The sequence below is a fragment of the Triticum urartu genome, chromosome 1, assembly GCF_003073215.2.
Source record: "Triticum urartu cultivar G1812 chromosome 1, Tu2.1, whole genome shotgun sequence".
Lineage (NCBI taxonomy): Eukaryota > Viridiplantae > Streptophyta > Magnoliopsida > Poales > Poaceae > Triticum > Triticum urartu.
The window spans coordinates 283,787,650-283,809,613 of NC_053022.1; positions in this window are offsets into that span (position 1 = coordinate 283,787,650).

Here is a 21,964-nt window from a genome sequence, read left to right on the forward strand (position 1 = left end):
GTCGGTGGAGCTACGAGGGACCCACGAGGGTGGGGGCGCGCCTACCCCCCTGGGCGCGCCCTCCTGCCTTGTGGCTTCCTCGTGGAGCTCCAGACTTTGACTCCAAGTCTTCTGGATTGCTTTCGATCCAAGAAAGATCATCCTGAAGATTTCATTCCATTTGGACTCCGTTTGGTATTCCTTTTCTTCAAAACTCTAAAATAGGCAAAAAAACAGAAACTGGCACTAGGTCTCCGGTTAATAGGTTAGTCCCAAAAACTAATATAAAAGAGCATATTAAAGCCCATTAAACATCCAAAACAGATAATATAGTAGCATGGAACAATCATAAATTATAGATACATTGGAGACATATCACCCCTCTGGTAGTTATTTGCTCCAATATTCATCATATATTTGATAAAAAATCTATGTGAAGTTTTAGCTTGTTTGGAGTGCAGAATAGGTGGCCTGACCTAGCTTTTCCAGGTCCAGATTTGCAGCTGTCGGAATTCTCCCTCTTTGTGTATACCTTGCATATTATGAGAGAAAAGGCATTATAATTACTCCAAAAAGAATATTATGGATAAAAACATCATAAATAATAGTAAGAAAACATGATGCAAAATGGACGTATCAACACCTTCCACCCAAATCACCGACCCCTCCACCAAATAAGCGCTGCCCTAAGCCATGGTGCATGCAGTATAGCCAGGAGCTCAAGGAGCATTTGGCAGTGGAGAAGCAAATCGCGGCCGCACGCGCGGATGAGGTCGCGATGGCTGTCGTTCATGCCGACACCCAGATCTTGGAAGAGCACCTCGCCATCGAGGCCACCGTCGACGCCACGCGCGCTGACGCCGCAACGCGGTTGACTGCTTTGAACGACAACTCGTGGCGTTTTCTCGAGGCCACCCTCGGGGCCTTCGACAAAGACTACGAGGTGTTTTCTTAGCGTGCACGTGCTTACCTCAACTCGAGAGCCAGCAGGTTGGTGCCCGGAGCGGCTCAGGCAACTCACCACTATGACGAGGGCACCCATGATGCGGAGGCGTTGCCCTCTTCCATGTCCAAGGAGCCAATCGCCATCGATATCTCCGACAATGAGGAGTAGCTTGTCTTATTAGCTCACTATAAGGACCCATGTTCAATTTGCTAGCTACTGCCTTAACAAATTCTAGTGAACTGCGCTATCTACTTTTACCATGCAATTTGTTGATCTAGTGTATATGTTCTATATGTCATGCAATGTGGCGCTCACTTATTAACTGTTTGCTTAATTAGTTGTCGTGTTCAGTTAATTGTTTGGTTCAATTCTGCAAATGTGATGTTCAATTCTTCAGGGTGCAATTTTGTACTGTCTTCCATCTGAGAAATAAATCAAATTTTTCTTTACAAAATACATGAGAAACAAATACAATTGTAGTATTTCCAAGTTGTCAAGCATACTTGGTTTGGTATAAGAGTATATATAGGCAAAAGAAGTACGTCAGTGGAGCTACAAGGGGCCCACGAGGGTGGGGGCGCTCCTACCCCCCTGGGCGCACCCTCTTGCCTCATGGCTTCCTCGTGGAGTTCCAGACTTCAACTCCAAGTCTTCTGGATTGCTTTCGGTCCAAGAAAGATCATCGCAAAGGTTTCGTTTCGTTTGGACTCCGTTTGGTATTCCTTTTCTGCAAAACTCTAAAATAGGCAAAAAAACAAAAACTGGCACTAGGCCTCCGGTTAATAGGTTAGTCCCAAAAATAATATAAAAGAGCATATTAAAGCCCATTAAACATCCAAAATAGATAATATAATAGCATGGAACAATAAAAAATTATAGATACGTTGGAGACGTATCAAGCACCCCCAAGCTTAATTCCTTCTCATCCTCGAGTAGGTAAATGATAAAAACAGGATTTTTTATGTGGAATTCTACCTAACATAATTATTAATGTAATTTTGTTTATTGTGGCATGAATGTTCATATCCAAAAGATTCAAGACAAAAGTTCAATATTGTTTGGTTCCATTCTGCAATGCGATGATCAATTGTTGTGGGTGCATTCTGTTATTGTTTACCATGTAAGAAATAAATCAAATTTCACTGTACTAAATACATGAGAAACAAATACAATTGCTATATTTCCAAGTTTTTAAGCATACTTGGTTTCGTTAACTGTCTTATCTTATATTAGGAGTATGTTATATTGTGCAATGTGGTGCTCAGTTAATGTTTGGTTCATTTGTTGTGGTGTTTAGATAACTGCTTGGTTCAATTATGCAATGCAATGTCCAATTGTCGTGGGTAGAATTTTGGATTGTTGTGCATGTGTGGAATAATCGAATTTGGCTGCACTTAATACATGTGAAACATATACAATTGCTACATTTCCTAGTTCTTAATCATGCTTGGTTTGGATGAATGGATTTTCCATGTGGCTTGAATTAATCTGATGAATCTGCAATGTGCTTATTTTTCATCAACATATTTTACTAATAGCATGCGAACCCTCACTTAAGCTGACCACTAACTACCTTATATGTGTTGCAGGGAAACAATGGGAAGCACTGAGGTTTACAATCGAGGTTTGCACATGCATGGTCCTTTGCCTAGCACATTATTGTGCAATTGCAGGAACCATTCTAATACTTAGGTTTTAAACAATTTGGTCTTGCACATGTAGGTCCTGCTATCAGAGGTTTTGACCCACTGTTTGGCCCTTTTCGCATATGGGGAAATGAGTTGTCCATGAATGTCAATCAAGTCAAGAAACTCAGAAAGATTGTTAGGATAAAGAAATTAGCGACAAAAAACAACAACATCTTTGTGTGCACAATGAAGAAGACATCAGTTCACTACAGGATGGTACTAACTATTATACCTTGCCTTTTTTATTCCTTTGCCCCATTTCCAATATAGAGAAGATATTTATGCACATCCTTGTTTTCAGGACTTTCCAAAGCAGTTCACTGATAATTACCTCTCAAACCACCTGTATGGTCCGGAGGTGAGGAAGGTATTCATACAACACCCATGGTTCAATATTGAAGTGTTCCTGAAGAGGACGAAGGATGGACAGCCAATCATCCACAGGCACTGGCCTAAAGTTGCAAAAACCTTCAAGACCAATGAAGGCTCAACATTCGCCTTCTACTTCAGCAGTTTTCCAGATGAGATAGATCTGTCTATGTACCGTCTATGAAGCTAATTTCGAAAGGTTATAGATGTTGCATGTGAAACTTGGTGCTGGTGCAGTTGTGTAATGGGGTAGTTGAGTGCTGAAGCCATATGATGCTGTACTCTGATGTATTTAAATTATGAAAATGAAATATATTGTGTGCTTAATATGAAATGTCAATTAGATCAATAAATGGATTATTAATAGGATACTTAGCCTACTATTTGGGTTTTTTCTATTACAAATGGTTATTGAGAAAACACCGTGGGCGATGACCTCAGGCAATGCACATAGTTTCTAGAAATAAACCCTGTTGGATTAATGAACAATCACACACGACATCCTCTTGAAAACTGTTTGCGTTAGGCCACTTGGCGCAAACATTTACCACATAAAAATTGTGCCTGATGGACAGCCTTTGCCACATAGTTTCTTCTATGCACCGTGTGTGATGCATTCAATAAACGATAAAATTGTTAATACCATGTGCAATGGAAACGCTATCATAAATGTTTTAATGGGGAAAATTGTGTGTGATGTACCTAGGAATAGAAACCTTTTCCTTGGAATGGCTGTGTGGGATGTATATACGAACGGAAACGTTTACCTGGGACTGACTGCGTGGGATGAACTTATGACCGGAAACGATTTCACCTATATAATTGAATTTTTTAGCACTACTGTACATATAACCGTATTTGATCGCTCGCCGGTCGCACATCACCTCATTTTGTCGAGCGTGTGTGCCAGGAGGGCGTATCCCCAATGTTTTCTATGTCATGTGGGAAGGACCCCCCCATCGCAGTCACTCACTAGGCGACGGTTCCAAATGCCATCGCGGAAAGGGTTAAAAACCGTTTGTATAGCACTGACGCGTACGAGTGTAGATCAAGATGCTTAATAGGACTTCCACAAAGCACATACCTTGATAAAGTTTTGAGGCAATTCAAAATGGATCAGTCAAAGAAAGGGTTCCTGCCTGTGTTACAAGGTGTGAAGTTGAGTAAGACTCTAAACCCGACCATGGCAGAATATATAGAGAGAATGAAAGTCATTCCCAATACCTCAGTCATAGGTTCTATAAAGTATGCCATGCTGTCTACCAGACTTGTTGTGTGCCTTGCCATGAGTTTGGCAAGGGGGTACAGGAGTAGATCACTGGACAGTGGTTAAAATTATCCTTAGGTACCTAAAGAGGACTAAGGAAATGTTTCTCGGTTATGGAGGTGATAAAGAGTTCGTCGTAAAAAGTTACGTCGATGCAAGCTTTGACACCAATCTGGATGACTCTGAGTCTTGATCTAGATGCATATTGAAAGTGGGAGCAATTAGCTAGAGTAGCTCCATGCAGACCATTGTAGACATAGAAATTTGCAAAATACATACGGATCTGAATGTGGCAGACCCATTGACTAAACTTCTCTCACAAGCAAAACATGATCACACTTTAGTGCTCTTTGGGTGTTAATCACATAGCGGTGTGAACTAGATTATTGACTCTAGTAAACCCTTTGGGTGTTGGCCACATGGAGATGTGAACTATGGGTGTTAATCACATAAAGATGTGAACTATTTGTGTTAAACCACACGGCGATGTGAACTAGATTATTGACTCAAGTGCAAGTGGGAGACTGAAGGAAATATGCCCTAGAGGCGATAATAAAGTTGTTATTTTATATTTCCTGATATCATGATAAATGTTTATTATTAATGCTAGAATTGTATTAGCTAGAAACTTGATACATGTGTGGATACATAGACAAAACACCGTGTCCCTAGTAAGCCTGTAGTAGACTAGCTCATTAATCAAAGATGGTTGCGTTTCCTAACCATAGACATGTCACTAGTACAACGAGGTGCTATACAAACAGTTTTTAACCCCTTTCTGTGATGGATTTGGAACCGTCGCCTAGTGAGTGACGGTGATAGGGGGTCCTTCCCACACGACCCAGAAACCGTCGGGGATATTCCCTCCCGGCACACACGCTCGGCAAAATGAGGTCGTGTGTGACTAGCGAGCACTCAAATACGGAAATACGTACAATAGAGCTAAAAAATAAAATTATACAGGCGAAATTGTTTCCGGTCGCAAGTACATCCCACACAGTCAGTCCCCGCTAAACGTTTTCATTCATATGTACATCCCACACAGTCGCTCCAAGGAAAATGTTTTCGTTCACAGGTACATCACACACAATTTTCCCTGTTAAATCGTTTGTGATAGCCTTGCCATTGCACACGATATTAACAATTTTATCGTTTGCGTTATTGAATGCATCACACACGGTGCATAGAAGAAATTGTGTGGCAAAGTATGTCCATCACACACAGTTTTTATGTGGTAAACATTTGCGCCAGGTGTCCTAACGCAAACAATTTTCAAGAGGATGTCGTGTGTGATTGTTCATTAATCTACCACGGTTTATTCCTAGAAACTATGTGCGTTATTGAATGCATCACACATGGTGTTTTCTCAATAACCGTTTGCAATAGAAAAACCCAATTAGCAGGCTAATTATCTAATTATTAATAATCCATTTATTATCTAATTGACTTTTCATATTAAGGACACAATATATTTCATTTTCATAATTGAAATACATCAGAGTACAACATCATATAGCTTCAGCACTCAGCTACCCCATTACACAACTACACCATGTAACGACCCGAGACCGTTGCGCTAGGTGTCTTCCAGTTATTCGTTATTGTTGCCTTGTCATTCGCTTGTGTGTTGCATCTTGCCATGTCATCATCTGCAATGCATCTGCATGTTTTCAAAACTTGCATCCGTCCGGGTTCCCCCAGTTTCGTTTGTTGTCCGTTCTGAGCCCAACCACACTTGCACGCGCCCGCGGCACGTCCGAAATATTATTTTATAAGTGGTCAGAAAATGTTCTCGAAATGGGTTAAAAGTTGCCATGCGGTGTAGTTATAGTGTAGATAGGCCGCCTGCCAAGTTTCATCGCATTCAGAGTCCGTTTGATTCCCCAATGGATAACTATAGCGACAATATAGTCGGTCAAATCGTCGGACATTTTTGGTCTCCGAAAACTGCTGCTGGGCTTTCCCTCTCTTTCCTCCCGAGACCATCTTCACAGTCCACTACCAACCGTCAGGCCCAACCTAACCTCTCTCGTCAGCCCGCGGCTCTCCATGCGCGCGCGTCCAAAAACTCCCCTGAACCCAACCTGGACAGCCGTCACCGTTGGGTCTGGATCATCCCCAAACATCTATAAAACATCTCCGTTTTGTTAATTGGACTTCCTAACCTATATTTTCTCGACCGCCCAATAACAATTGGATGGACCGTATAGCCCCTAAACTTAATCCCACCACTATATATAATAGGACCAAACCCTAAAATCTAGGGAGATGTCCCATCCATCAAATCCTCCGCTGCCGCCACTGTCTTTCTCCCATCTCGGGATCCCCTTCGCACCAACCAGACACCACCTCTCGATCCCCACCCAGCCAACCAAATCCGGCGTCAAATCAGCCCTCCATCCACCATCTATGACCGCCAGATGGAGATCCAACGGATCCCACGCGTCTCTCGCAAACAACAGCTCCACCCATCGCCCGCAGCCTCCTCGATCCAATCTGGATCGGGAGAGGAGCTCCCAGGGTGCCCAGTCTAGGAGGCCTGGCCTCCCATCGCTTGCCGGCGCCTCAACTGGACCAGGACCCCATCGCCCTGCCCTTCTCCTTCCTCCCTTCGTCTCCTCCTCTCATCTCCCTCGTTCTTCTCCTACAACAGGTGCTCCTTGCGCCATGGATGCCGCCATGGAGGTCGACCTTCTCCACCGCACCGTGACGACCTCCCACTCCGGGCACCCCTTCCTCAATCGTGCCTGCAAATCGCCTTCTCCTGGCCTCCTAAGGTCGATCTTGTCGCTCGAGCTGAACCTCCATTCCTCCTCGCGTGCCTGTTTTTGACTGTTGCCGCTGCCTTTTGCCGCAGGAGGTCACCGCCACTTATGGTGTCATCTCCGGCCAGGACCATCCGTCCCTGCCGTCCTCTGCTCGTGTCTCTGGCCTTGTCCCCGCCTCCAGGGCGCCGTGCTGCGCCACTGGAGACCAGCTGCGCCGCTCGCCCCCTGAACATGTCGTTTTCCTCTTCTGCAACAATTCGGAGCGCTCTTGATGCTCATCCGCAGCGATCTGGTCGCCGGCCAGCTTCGTTGACTGTGCTCGCGTGGACCAGGCCTCAACCGCCTCCAAGCCTAGCACCACCAAGGCCGGCCTACCTCTCCACCGATTGGGCCTTGGACCATGGTGAGCAGCCCATCCGCTCCAAAGTACCTTTCAATTACGGCCCAGCGTTGTTTTTTCCCTGTCTACGAATTTGCCTAATTATCCGGAGACTGGAGTTTCGGCCCAGCGTTGTTCATGCATCAATATTTCACAAACCGTGTGTCAGAATTGAACAAACTTAATATGTAAAATGCTTAGAATTTCGTCTAGTTTCATAATATGCAACTTTCATCCATGTTTAAAATGCTGTTTGATTAATTTGCTTTAATAACTTGTTAAAATGATTTAATTCATAACTAAATAATCGTAGCTCCATTTTAAATAAACCTTATATGTAAATGGGGTAGAAAAATGTCTAGTTTAACATGGTGCACTCTTCTTGCATGTTTAACAACTCTAAAATCGTGTTTAGGGTAGAACAGTACCAAATTCATAATATGCACATGGGGATTTTCCGGACTTGTTGCTTGTTGTTCCGGCCTCATTTAAACTTGCCTAGATATGTAGTTTTATTATACTTCACTTCTTCCCATGTTTAACAACATTTAATATTGTCGGGTACATAACCGAGAGAGAACTAAATAAGTCATGTGGTGTTCCGTCAATATGCAACTCGTTGCATATTGAGGTCCACTTAATTTGTAGTATTGTTTGTTGCACTTTGCCATGCCATGCCTCCTTAAACGGGACATGCATCATACTTGGTTGTGCATCATGCCATGTTTATGTGATGGTTGTTTACTATGTTGCTTGCTTCTTTCCGGGTTGCTTCTCTCGTTAGCTTCAGTTCCGTTCCGGAGTTGTGAGGATTCGTTCGACTACGTCTGGTTGTCTTCTTCATGGACTCGTTCTTCTTCCTTGTGGGATCTCAGGCAAGATGACCATACCCTCGAAATCACTTCTATCTTTGCTTGCTAGTTGTTCACTGTATCGTTATGTCACTCTACCTACCACTTGTTATATCATGCCTCCCATATTGCCATGTCAAGCCTCTAACCCACATTCCTATCAAACCATTGTTTGGCTAAGTTACCGCTTTCACTACAAAAAAAGACACATCTGTGACATTTTGGTCCGAACGAATTTTTTTTCTGTTATACATATGACACTTCTATGACGATAATTGTGACAAAACCCGGTATCATCATAGATGTGGTGGGCTCCTACTTCTATGACAAAAAATCATGACAGAAAATGGTCTTTTCGTCCTGGGCGGGCCGGAGACGCAGCTGCATGACATTCTTTGGGCCGTCCATGATGGAAAAACCATGGTAGAAGCGAGGGCGAGGAAAATTTCAGGGAGTTCCCGGTTACGGTGGGAGGTCGGGGGCCGAGCGATGCGCGTTTCTCTCGTACACATACACACGTGTGTGCGAGGCATTGGCTCTAACTGAACCCGAGCGAGGCGTTGGGCTCTAACTGAACCCGAGCGATTGCACTGTAGGCTACGCGTTACTGAACCCGAGCGATCGATCGATGGTTGTTAACTGAACCCGATCAAGCGATTCCTTCGCTACTGCTACTAACTGAAGCCGATCGATGCTTCCTCTGGATGAACAGTGAGCGTTGCGGGGGGTTTGGATGAACAGTTCCCGGTGGGGGTGGATGAACAGGACCCCATGGTGTTGCCTCTGGATGAACAGGACCCCGATTGATTGAGCCGGTTGGGGCTGGATGAACAGGACCCCGTGGAGGGCTGGATGAACAGGACCACCCCGTGGATGGTAGGATGAACAGTAGATGGTGGAGGGAAGGATGAACAGTAGCCCGTGGAGGGGTGGTTGAACAGGAGCCCGTGGAGAGGGCTGGTTGAACAGTAGCCGGTGGAGTAGCGCGCGGTGGAGGCTGGATGAACAGGAGCCTGTGGATGAGCAGTCGCAGGTGGAGGCTGGAGGAGCTCGCCGGTGGATGAACAGTAGCTTGTGGAGGCTGGAGGGGGTCGATGGTGGAGATGAACAGTATCCCGTGGAGTCCCGTTTTGTGGTATGCCACACCCCTCCCGATGAACAGGACCCCCGTTTCAACTATAGAGCTCCAACACAAGTCTGCTTCCTCCGTTTTGCGGTACGCCACACCCCTCCCGACGAACAGGACCCCCGTTTTGACCGTAGGAGGTCCGTTTCCTCCGTTTTGCGGTACGCCAGACCCCTCCCGATCAACAGGATCCCGTTTCGAACGTGGTCGGTTGAACACAAGGCCGTTTCCTCCGTTCTGCGGTACGTCAGGCATCGTTTCCATCGCCTGTTCCGTCCAAGCCCTCCCGATGAACACGACCACGCATTCCGTTGCCTCCCCATGAACATGACGCATTCCGTTGCCTCCCCATGAACACGACGCATTTCGTTGGCTCCCGATGAACACGACGACGACGATGCTGTTTCTTCGTTCCGACCCAGCCATGTACACGAGCCCTGGCCGTACGTATGCGCGAGTAGGCGTTCGAGACCCCGCGCGTATGTACACATACATGGCCGTATTTTCTTTCTTGCACCCTGGCCGCCTCTACTACGACACATGCGTGCCTCTACATCCACCAGTATATATGTACGTACATGTTCGCGACCAGAATGACAACCCTACGTACGCTTCGACCAGGTGGGTCCCGACTGTCATGCACTTCCTTCCATGCGAAGATGTAGCTGGTGGGTCCCAGAAGTCAGGGGAAAACGTTTTTTTTTTTGCGAAATACGGTGGCCCGTCCGGTGGGTCCCCATTGTCAGGTGGAGGAATAATTATTTTGCACGTAATAGGGAGGCACTTCCTTGCTGCGGCCGTGGACCCAGCTGTCAGCCTCTCCACATACAGTCCACGTCCGATGTAAGCCGTTCCTTGACCACGTTGACCATGCCGCGCCGAGAGCACCAGGGCGGTGGATGACCGCGAGGCCTAGGAAGGGGACGACGCGGAGCCGGGGAAGACGCGGCAGTGGATGCCCACGCGTATAGGAGTACAAGGGTTCACTGGTTCGCTGCGGTGTGAGGCTGCCGTCGCCGTAGAATAACACGGGTGTGGGTGAGTAGAGGGATGGCCTCGCCAGCGGTGGGAGTAGTAGGGGCGGTGAGGCCTCCGCCGCATCGCAGCCGGACACGGGAGGCAGGAGCACAAGGCACGACCGGCGCTGGTTTGGGTGGCTGGAGCAAGAAGACCAGAGGTTGAAGAAGCACTACGGCCGTTGGATGGACATCGTACGGTCACTGGAGCTAGAATCGTGCATATTGACTAAGTTGACAAAGCCTTCCGTCCCCGTCAACTTAGTAGGCCCACAAGTCAGCCTGCCACTATACTGGGTCCCAGCTAACAGGGGGAGTATTCAGTTTTTTGTGCGTAATAAGGAGGCACTTCCTTGCGTGCTAAGATATAGCTGGTGGGTCCGAGCTGTCAGCGGCGGTAACGTTTTCTTCACGAAATACAGAGGCCCTTTTGGTGGGTCCCTGATGTCAAGTGGAGGAATCATTATTTTGCGCGTAATAAGGAGGCATTTCCTTGCGTGCGGCCGTGGACCCAGCTATCGGCCTCTCCACGTAAAGTCCACTTCAGATGCATGTCGGTCGTTGACCACGTTGACCAGGACGCGCCGAGAGCACCAGGGCGGTGGACGACAGCAAGGCCTAGGAAGGGAACGACACGGAGGCAGGGAAGACTCGGCAGTTGTTTCCCACGCGGAGGGGAGTACGACTGTATGAGGGTTTACTGGTTCGTCTGCCGTCCCCGGAGAATAACAGCAGGTGTGGGTGAGTAGAGGGATGGCTAGGCCAGCGATGGGAGTACGGTGGGGCGGTGAGGCCTGCGCGGCAGCAGAGCCGGACATGGGGAGGAGGTAGCAGGCAGTCCCGTAGGCGCCTGTTTGAGCGGCTGGAGCAGGAAGAGCAGAGATTGAAGAAGCACGACGGCCGTTGGATGGCAATCCAACAGTCACTGCTTGTGCGTCAACCTTTGTTTAGGAAAGCCTCGAATCTGTGGAAATCAGCATACAGCCCATCTGCCATTATTTCTAATAATTTACAGCCCATTTGCTAATTATTAAGGTTTTTTTCGGAGCCCATATTCTTTTTGTTAGCATTACAGCCCATATTGTGGCCACGGTTAAAAAAATATACGAAATTTTGCATATTTCGGTGCGGTCTGAACTGTTTTTAATACCGAAATTTCGACTCACATTCAAACTAATTTTAAAAATAAATGTATATCAATATAAAATCCAACAAATTCTCCACGCATAAAAATTAATGTAATTTCAAATCTCGAAATGAAAAAAGATATTTGAAACTAATTGCCGGTTTGATGTGTTTTAAAAATGTACAACCCATTTCTCATTACTGATGGGCCATTTTCTCGGCCAGCCGAATGAAAGCTCTCCTCGTCTTGAAAGATTTGCAGCCCAACAGGCCTGACAAAGCAACTTACTTGGCAAATCACAAAAAAACTGGGATGTGGCCATGGACCCAGCTGTCAGCCTCTCCACGTATAGTACTCTTCCGATGGAATGTTGTTGACCACGCCACGCTGAGAGCACCAAGGCGGTGGACGAAGGCGAGGCCTAGGAAGGGGACGACGCGGAGCCGGGGAAGACGCGGTAGTGGATGCCCACGCGGAGAGGAGTACGAGGGTTCACTGGTTCGGCTGCGGTGTGAGGCTGCCGTCGCCGCAGGGCCTGGCTAGCGGTGGGAGTAGTAGGGGGCGATGAGGCCTCATCGGCAGCACAGCCGGCCACTGGAGGCAGGAGCAGGCGGTCTCCTCGGCGCTGTTTTGGGCGGCTGGTGCAAGAAGAGCAGTGATTGAAGAAGCAGCAGGACCGTTCGATTCAAATCCAACAGTTACTGCTACTAGAATTGTTTGTTGACTAAGTTGACAAGCCCTGCGTACGCGTCAACTTAGTAGGCCCACGGGTCAGTCTCCCAACCAGTGCGCCCCAGATGTCGCGTAATAAGGAGGCAGTTGATTGCGTTCGGCCAGGCCGGCGGAGGGAGTAGGGTGGGCCGGGGAAGCCTGCGCGGCATCACAGCGGGCCACAAGAGGAGGGAGCAGGCAGTCCCGCCAGCGCTAGTTTAGGCGGCTGGAGCAGGAAGATCAAAGATTGAAGAAGCACGTCGGCCGTTGGATGGACATCCAACACTAACTGCTGCTAGAATCGTGTGTTCACTGACAAAGCCTTGCGTAAACAAGTCAGCCTTGAAATCTATGGCGTGTACAGCCTATTTGCTATTATTTTTATATTTTTTACTCATTTTCTAATTCATATGGAATTTATTGCAGCCAATTTTCCATTTTTAGAATTGCTCGCCATTTTTTGGTCAGTACCAGGGTCAAAAAATTAACTAAATATGTGGGAAATTTTGAAAATTCACAAATTTTTGCTGGGGAACGAAATATTCTTAATCCAAAAATTAATAGCCATACTAAAACAAATTTAAAAATAAATTAGTACTATGTCATGTTAAATCCAATGAAATACATAGAAGATATCAGTGAAGAACAAAAACAAAAATAGAAACTTATATCCCATTTGCTATAATTTTTTTTTGGAATTTTCAACCCCTTTTGATATTACTTTTAACAGACATTGACCATACTCTTAAGCCAGGCCGGAATGCATCCCTCCTCATCTTGAAAGATTTGTAGCCCAGTAATTCGGAGAAAACAAATAGGCCTAGCTTGGGTATTCTTCAAAAAGAAATACTGGGCTACCTATTTTCCCAAAGAACTGGTGCGTGAGCATTTAGCTTTATTTATTTATTTATTTATGTTTAGGGGACCATGAGCATGTACCTGGGCCGGATTCATGTGAGAGCCTCCCTTCCAGTTAATTATGGGCTTCTCTATTGGGCCTTCATCAGTGGGCTGCATGTTATCAACAAGTGGAAAATGTGTTCCGAGTTTCAAAAAAAATGTGTTCCGTATGATAAATAGTATGCGCTATGTACGGTACGGGGCACTAAAGGATCGAACCGTGCAACGACTTCCAAAACATTGTGTTTGTCGTTCTAACAACACATTGAAAATAGCAACAGCAACAACCAGGGCTAGGGGTGCAGCAAAAGCAGTAAGCAGGCCAAAAGAGTGAAGATGCAGCTCTCTCTTCCAAAGCAAACATCAGATATCATTACAAAAGGGCTACCAAAAAAGAACAAGTGTGTGCATTAAACTAAATAAAGATCCTACTACACCAAGTGTACGCATCTAACTAACTGGCTTAGTTAGGCGTTACTATTTATTTATTTTTTGAAATGGAGGCAAAAGAATTGCCTCGTCGATTAATTAAGAAGAAGAGAATTGCCCGGTTAATCTACGAAAAACCGGGCTAAAACCGAAGATGTTACTATTTATTAAGCTGCAGTGGAGTCGCAGATGGAGAGGAGTGGGAAGAAACTTCACTGGTTCGGGTGCGCGACAGCACACCCGCGGTGCCGCCCACAAGAGACAGGAGCAAGAACAGAGGTTGAAGAAGGAGCACGGCTGTTGGATTAACATCCAATGGTCCAGCTGCTAGAATCATTTGTTGATTAAGTTGACAAAGCCGTGCGTACACGTCCGCTTAGTAGGCCCACAAGTCAGTCACCAAATCTCACGGGTCCTAGCTGTCAATGGGATGAATAATTTTTTTCACAAAACAAGGAGGCACTTCCTTCCGTGCGAAGATACAGCTGGTGGGTCCCAGCTGTCAGGTGGAGGAAACATTTTTTTCATCTTAATAAGGAGGAACTTTCCTTGCGTGCGACCATGGACCTCGTGGGTCCCAGCCGTCAGGCTCTCCACGTAAAGTCCTCTTCCGATGACTCTCATTTGTTGACCGCGCCGCACCGAACGCAGCGAGGCGGTGGACGACGGCGAGGTCCCGGACGGGAACGACTCGAAGATGGGAAAACGCGGCAGTGGAGTCGCAGATTGAGAGGAGGAGAATGGTTATAACTGGTTCTGTTGCGGCGTGGGGCTGTAGTCTGTGGAGAATAACAGGAGGTGTTGAGGGGTGGAGGGATAGCCTGGCCGGTGGTGGGGTAGCGCTTCGCAGTGATGCGTGCTAAGCAGAGCCGCTAGCCGCCGGAGGACGGACCAGGCGGTGCCGGCGATGCTAGAGGAAGAAGACGAGATATTGAAGGTGCATGCCGGCCGTTGGATATAAATCCAATGGCTCTGGATGACACAATCATTTGTTGACCAAGTTGACAACGCCCTGCATAGGCTTCGACCTATTGGCCCACATGTCAGCCTGCAAAAATGTGGCATATATTTAACCCATATTTTCTAGAATATAAAGTCCATTTTGCTGGGCTGGGTGAACAAATAATTTCGCGTCAATCAGGCCCATTTATATTTTCTAAGAAATCCCAGCCCATTTGCACTTCCTTGAAATACACGTATTAGGTTGGCTCGTTGTATATACTCCCTCCGTCCGGAAATACTTGTCAACAAAATGGATAAAAGGGATGTATCTAGATGTATTTTAGTTTTAGATACATCCCTTTTTATCCATTTTGATGACAAGTATTTTCGGACGGAGGGAGTATAATGTTATGTTAGAAGGAGCAATTAATATCAAAGAATAAACCGGAGAGGCACATTTTTTATATATAATTAAGAAATTAGAGAGTTATTGATCAAAATAAAAATGAGCGCATTATTATTAAATTGGTCCTTAAAATCTTCGCAAGCTTTTGTACGCAATCACCAGGATTTTCCTTGCCTGTGAGTCAAAAACAACCAGGATTTTCCTTGCCAACTTCCGTTAAACATTTACTTTTATGAGTTGGGATGTTTTTATAATGTATATATAAGTCTCTATAAAATATACGATAATAGTAATAATATAAATATATATAATGTGGTTAGCAGGGAAAACATAAATTGGACACAACATTACTTTTATAAGAGACCTGCGTTTTATACCCCACAGTAGGCATACTAACAAGTTCACACACAAGTACAACAGAAAAGGTAAACATTCATATCAAACTCAGGTTCACATGACACGTTCATATCCATAGCCAACATTCACAATCAACAACTCAAAAGATTCATATATACACAAGCTCAGCATATCTATGCATCCAAATGATTGACATATCACACGACAATATTCATACATAATTTACAAAAAGATTCAGATATACACATGTTCAATATGTTTATGCATCCAAATGATTGAGATCACAACCAATATGATCCATGGACGAACTTTAATTACCTAGGGTACAGACTAGTAAATGGTGTTCAATCGGAGGTACTTCTTGCTAAAATTAGTTCTTGTACGAGTAAACTTTCGAGTACAGAGGCAGCACAGACAATATGAACTTTGCTTGTAGGTTTATCCTCAAATAGTGGCCTCGTGCCGAGGGAGGTTTGAGCAACTTGGCCACTACTTTCATCCAACTAGTTTACTGGGTGATATTGGTCCTGTATCTCGCCAAAATTCTACATTGAAGACGAGAAAGGAGGCGGTTGAGAAAATGAACCACCAAAATTTTTTGTGCAGTTCAACTGAAATGGAGCATCCTTGGCGTAGTTTCATTTAATGTATGATTGGCACAACATGATCCCTGTTTGCACAAGTAGGAACAAGGTGAAACCTTCATTAGCTTAGTGAGAAAGGATAGGAAGACATTAGCATATTACTCAACCAGTAGCATCAAATTCATGATGGATAATACGCAAAAGATTGCCTCATTGAACCAATGGCAATAAATTGACATGCAAAACAATAGCAATATTATGTCATGACACTAATAATATTCCCTCCCTGCTCCACCACATGATTCACCTCCATAGACAAACATACACACGTACATGATTCAACATAGGGTCCTACTAAAGATTTGTTTAACTCCAATAGGAAAATTAGGAAGTAATAAATTAGTGGTACTTAAGTACTCCTAATTAATTAAGTGAGACAGCAGAAGTGGAAGGGCTCCCTGGAGGATCGTCTCACATGTAAGGTAGTCGTTGCCGGAGCCCTTGAATGGCCTCGACTGAGGCCTCTGGCTTCAGCAAGATCGCCTTGGCACTGTTTATTCTTCTTCTTCTTCCTCTTCATGCTCTGTTTCTCTTTCTCCTCACCAGTTGGTGAAACCAAGTACATGATTGGCCTTCTAATTTACAATTGGTTTTCAGTGAGGGAGTACAAGTGCACTAGTAAAAAACAGCATTATTTTCTCATGGCAGTCGGAAAATAGAGATGAACACATGCATTAAATATCATTCTTACCTAAAGGAAGGTTATGGCACCAATATGGATGATGAGGATTGGAACACAGATCTCCCTTTGTGCAGTTCCACCAAAATGAACCAACTGTTCCATTCTGACATTCCAGTTAAACAGCACAAAAGTCACTTCTTTTAAGAAGAGTTTTGTGCAGTGCACCAAAAGGTCACAACAGCAACCAGGTGAATTGGATATCCCTGTTTGCACAAAAAGGCACAGAGGAAACAGTCAGAGTCTCAAACAATTACAGGCAAAAACATTTGGCTAAACTTGTCATGGCTTATAACAGTGGCATGGCTTCATTTTTACCAGGGACATTAGATTAAGAACAGCTAAGGCTACGTTCGGTTCACAGGTTTGGTGCAGGATTTTCGTAGGAACACAATTCCTACGGTATTCTTTCCCTTCCAACCGTTCGGAACACGGGAAAGGTGAATAGTGTTTCATAGGAAAGCTAGTCTGGTAGTACTGATTCCATAGGATTAGAAACATCCACGCGCTGCTCATTTTTTGGGCGGAAGCCCGAGGCAGGCGCTCGCTGCCATGCGTTAGACAGGTTGCTGTGCTGTGTTGCCGGAATAAAAAAATCAACCTATGTGTGGTACGTGAGGTGAGGACAAGAGTAGTCACTGTGCAGCTGAATAAACAAATAGCATCTCATACTGCCAAGAATGCTACTCTAAAAAACAAATCTGTACATTTCGTAGTCCATCCGAACACATTCTCTTGAGAGTTTCCTCCGGTTCGCTGTTCCATAGATTTATACCTACACTCCTTTCCAATTCCTCTATTTTCATCAAGACCTATGTTTTCTGCCCCTTTATTCCGAACGGAGCCTAAATATTTGGTATAAGGGCATGGAATAGTGGGTGCACTAGCAGTCCAGCACCATGTACGTAAACAGGGGCATAAAGTGGTGATTCATAGTTTGTTGCCCCGAGAAACAAACATCCAAGAAACATATCTGGGTTGGTCCCATTTTTGTTCACTCTAGCCACCTACTCCTATGTGTGGATAGCAAATCTAGTCCTGGTCATACGACTGTGTACATCGTTATCCCTATATTTCCCTTTTCGACCAAGAGACCGGTTGGATGACCAGTCTGTACTACTTTCACCCCCTTTCCTTCCTGTTTGTACCAAGTCCGATGTACATACTAAATTCCCCCACTCCCACTTTATTTCTTGTTTGAACCAAGTACTCCCTCCGTCCGGAATTACTTGTCATCAAAATGGATGTGTCTAGAACTAAAATACATCTAGATACATCCATTTCAATGACAAGTATTTTCGGACGGAGGGAGTACAAGATTCGACTCCATGAAGTAGCTTTACCTCTAACAATAGAAGAAAAAAATATGTGACGTTGGACCATCCGATCGAGAGGGGCTGAGAGGTAGAAAATGATGCACATGCAGCAATGTAGCAAGCTCGGGAAGTATAGCTAAGGCGGTTTCGAACGAAGATATACATGAAAGTCGTCAGGATGTGGATAGGTGGGCGGCGGGAGGCCGGATCCTCCCACAGGCAACGACGAAGGGATCGGAGGACCTCCCACGCCGGCGCTCGGCCAGAGATAACGGTGCGGCCGGCAGTGGGTCTCCTCCCTCGCTGTCGACGACGGCCTAAACGCTACCCCTCCTCCCCTTCACCGGCGGAGGGGGATACGCCTGGATCTATAGCTAGCGGTGAGGATAGAAAGCCAGTGTTTTTTGAAGGGAGAAAGACAGTGTTACTACCCCTATCTTGTTTAAATCTGGAGAAGATGAGAGTGTGTGAATAGAGCAACCCTAGCAAGCAAGCGCGGAGGCTCCGGACTATATATACGTAGTGAGCAACCCTAGCAAGCAAGCAACCCCTATCTTCGTCAACTTGTACAAGACCGAGAAATTTGATTACTACAACACCCTCTCCCTCGTGGACTGAGCTCCGGTGCCTTAACTGCACCTGCCTTTGGCTGCATGACAGGAGGGCCAACCACCTGTTGGGCCCACCTGTCATAGACGCAAAGGCAGGAGCAGTAAGTTGAAGCTTTCGCTATTCCTCCCGCACGAGGTGGACAGACATGCAGCAGTGGATTCGATACTGTAGAAGTAGGAGTAACATCATTATTGTTCGTCTTCTCGAAGAGGCGAAGAGCCAAGAGCAACCCGAACATGGCAGTTGCGAATGCTCGCATGGTGCGGTTCCTTGGAGTACTAGCCAGGCTCTTGCATGAGACAAAATTGCTATTGTTTAACAATTAAACTCCATTATCCATTGGTTGATACTCATTCTGCATAGGTCCACGTGCTTAGCACCGTTTCCTCCTGGGGTCACCAATGTTTATTTGCTAATTAATAGCATTGCATGCAATGAACTAGCCATTGCAAGACATTAAAAGCATGCACACCTCTCATCTCTTATTGGTTGATATGTCAAGAAACAAGAAACAAGGTCAAAGTTAATGCACCGCGCCTAAGTGTTTTGGGACTATTTGGTTTTCATAAGATGACTTGCACACCTAGACGGAGGGAGTAGTATAGCCCTGTAAACCGGAAAGGAGTATTTGCCTTTCTAGAGATTTCAACAAGTGACTAGACTACACCGTGTGCAGTACTCCCTCCCTTCCGGTTTATAGGGCTCAAATCTCAAATCTCATGAACCAAGGAATTTTGCAATTGGAGGAATGTATCTCATACTTTACAAAACTACCCTAATTAAACTCATGCATTAATTACGTAGTTATCTCGTTTTCCTCTCCGCCTTGGTCGCGGTGCACAATATTGAGCACTCCTATATGACTAGCCGCTCTATCTACATGCGGGACATTTCAAAGCATCCGGTCCCGCGTGCCATCCACCAAATCACAGCGAGGTGCTACAGTCGAGACTCACCTATAACCGCGGTGTGGCCGTCACGACCCGTCATATCACAAAACCCACACCTTTACCAGCAGTGGTAAGGTGGCCTCCAAGTTGGACTGGACGAAGCAACCATCATTTCACTGGAACGCTCATTCAAGCCCTTTCTTCCCTTTCTTGAAGAAAACCTCACTCCAGGCTACTCACTTCTGCCATTTTTCTTCTGTACCGACGAAGGAAAGGTGGGCGAATCAGTTATGCTGCTATATTTTCATTCCAAGAATCTTCTTTTTGCGAAGCACCGACCGATTCTCACATCCTATTCTTTTCCCGTTTTCATTGCGATTGTGGTTTCCTTTCGATTGCTTTTGTTTGTCAGTTCATTGATGGATCCTGGAGCACAAGGCAAAGAGTTGCCGGCGGATAACCCACTGGAGACAGCGATCTCCAGGAAGCAAGCACCGACCAATGAGTTGACCATGTTGGCGGGCCAACCCATGGAGACGAAGAACTCCAAGAAAAATGCATTGGCCAAATATTTGAGGACGTTGGCGGACGAACTCCTCAAAGGAAGTTGGAAGAACAGCAAGGGCCCCACCGTGCCTACCCCAGGAACTCTGATTGCCACCTATGTGAGGCTCAAGGCCTATAGCAACCTGACCCGAATGGATCAAGTCTCTGTGCTTAAGTGTCATCCCTGGATCGGTATGCTGACACACACAGTACTCGAGGATTTATAACAGAGGTAAATCACATGTGTAAAGTAACGTAAATACTATTACCTCAATCCAAAATAGCGGAAGTAACAAGGTTGTGGATTCCCATCAACACCAACGGCAAAGTTGAGTGTATAAATCGTAACCCTAACGTATCACTTACTCGTCGTAAGATATCCTGCAACATGAGACGTTGCAGCCACAGAGGGTCAGTACATTGAATGTACTGGCAAATTCACACCATAGAGAATGATGAACAATGTCTATCACTACATGCATATATGGCTGGTGGAAAAGCTCTATGGTTATATGTTTTTGTGAAAAGCCAATTTTTCCCTACTTCAAAGGAATAAATTTTATTTAACTATCATGGTGGTTGTTGAACATTGAGAATGGTTGACAGCATTCTCAATCCCAATTAAGTAACATCATTAAACCCAACAAAATTATTTAAAGTCACATGATGAGATTCACATGATAATCCAAGTACTAGATACTCAAAACGTCCATAACCAGGGACACGACTAATCATGATTACTTTATACACTTTGCAGAGGTTTTCGCACTTTTCCCCACAAGACTCGATCTCCTCCGTTGGATTTCTCGCACTAAATGGTGTTTGAGAAATGGATGACCGAGACATAGTCTTTCAGAAGCGTTTGCACCTTACGATGGGTAGACCGTACCACCTACAACCCCTACATCTGCTAGTCTACCACTGTAAGAGTTCACACGACTTAATCAACTATGCTAGAGCCCATAATAGCTTGTGGCTGCACACGGAAGTTTCTAGTATGAATAATCTCATGATCTCTTTGAGCCTGGGTGGCGGTCCATAAAAAAACAGGCAATCCTGGAATACCCAGGTGCGTATACAGGCAATCGCTGGAATACCCAAGTGCCTCAATCCACCCAGATGTGTGTTAAAGTTGCCACCTTAAGTAAACCATTAATTAACAATCTCACATCTGTCATGAAATACTCTCAAACCCAATCCACAACTACGAGCATAGCATGGCAATATAAGCATAACGTAATAGTAACTCCCAAGGTTTGAATGCAGGGAAATAGGTTCCTACCTCATCAACTACTTCCCAATACCCACATGTTATCAATCCTACTCATGCAATGTTTGAGGGTGAAACTAATGCATAAAAACTGGGTATGAAAGGGATATGATCAAAGTGTGAACTTTCCTGCAATGTTGATGAAGATGATTCGCACTCAAACCTCTTGATAGTTCTACTCGTCACACTCTGGTCAGTCTATCGTAAGCAAGCAATAGTAACCACACATAAGAAATCACTCAAAGTATCAGAAAGATCGAAGAAGACAATTCGAAAAACATCAAAACCAAGCAAATAACTCTTGCAACATAAAACAATTTCTAAAAGTACCAAAATTATATGAATTTGGCCTTATCAGAAAGTTTAGGTCAAGAGCTTCGATTTGCAAAAAGAATCAACTCAAATGGAGCTACAAAACTCAATTTATGATCAAACGAAGTTTGAATTCAAATCTGATCTAATTTAAATTTTAAAATTTTCAAAAATATGTTTGAGTTGGATTACTGGATAGAGGACATCATAACGAAGAAGTGGGCGTTGGTTTCGTTGGATTTGGACTAACGAGTAAAAAGTTATGGCTATTTGAAAAAATCAGGGCCAAGCTGTTTTACGGAAGGAAAAAAATAGCTACGGGCTAGGGTCTAATGTATAAATACATAGACTAATTGATAATCTAATTATTTTATAATATTAGTCTAGAAAATAATAAACTGCGGAGGTATAAGAAGAAAAAAAACAAAGAAAAAT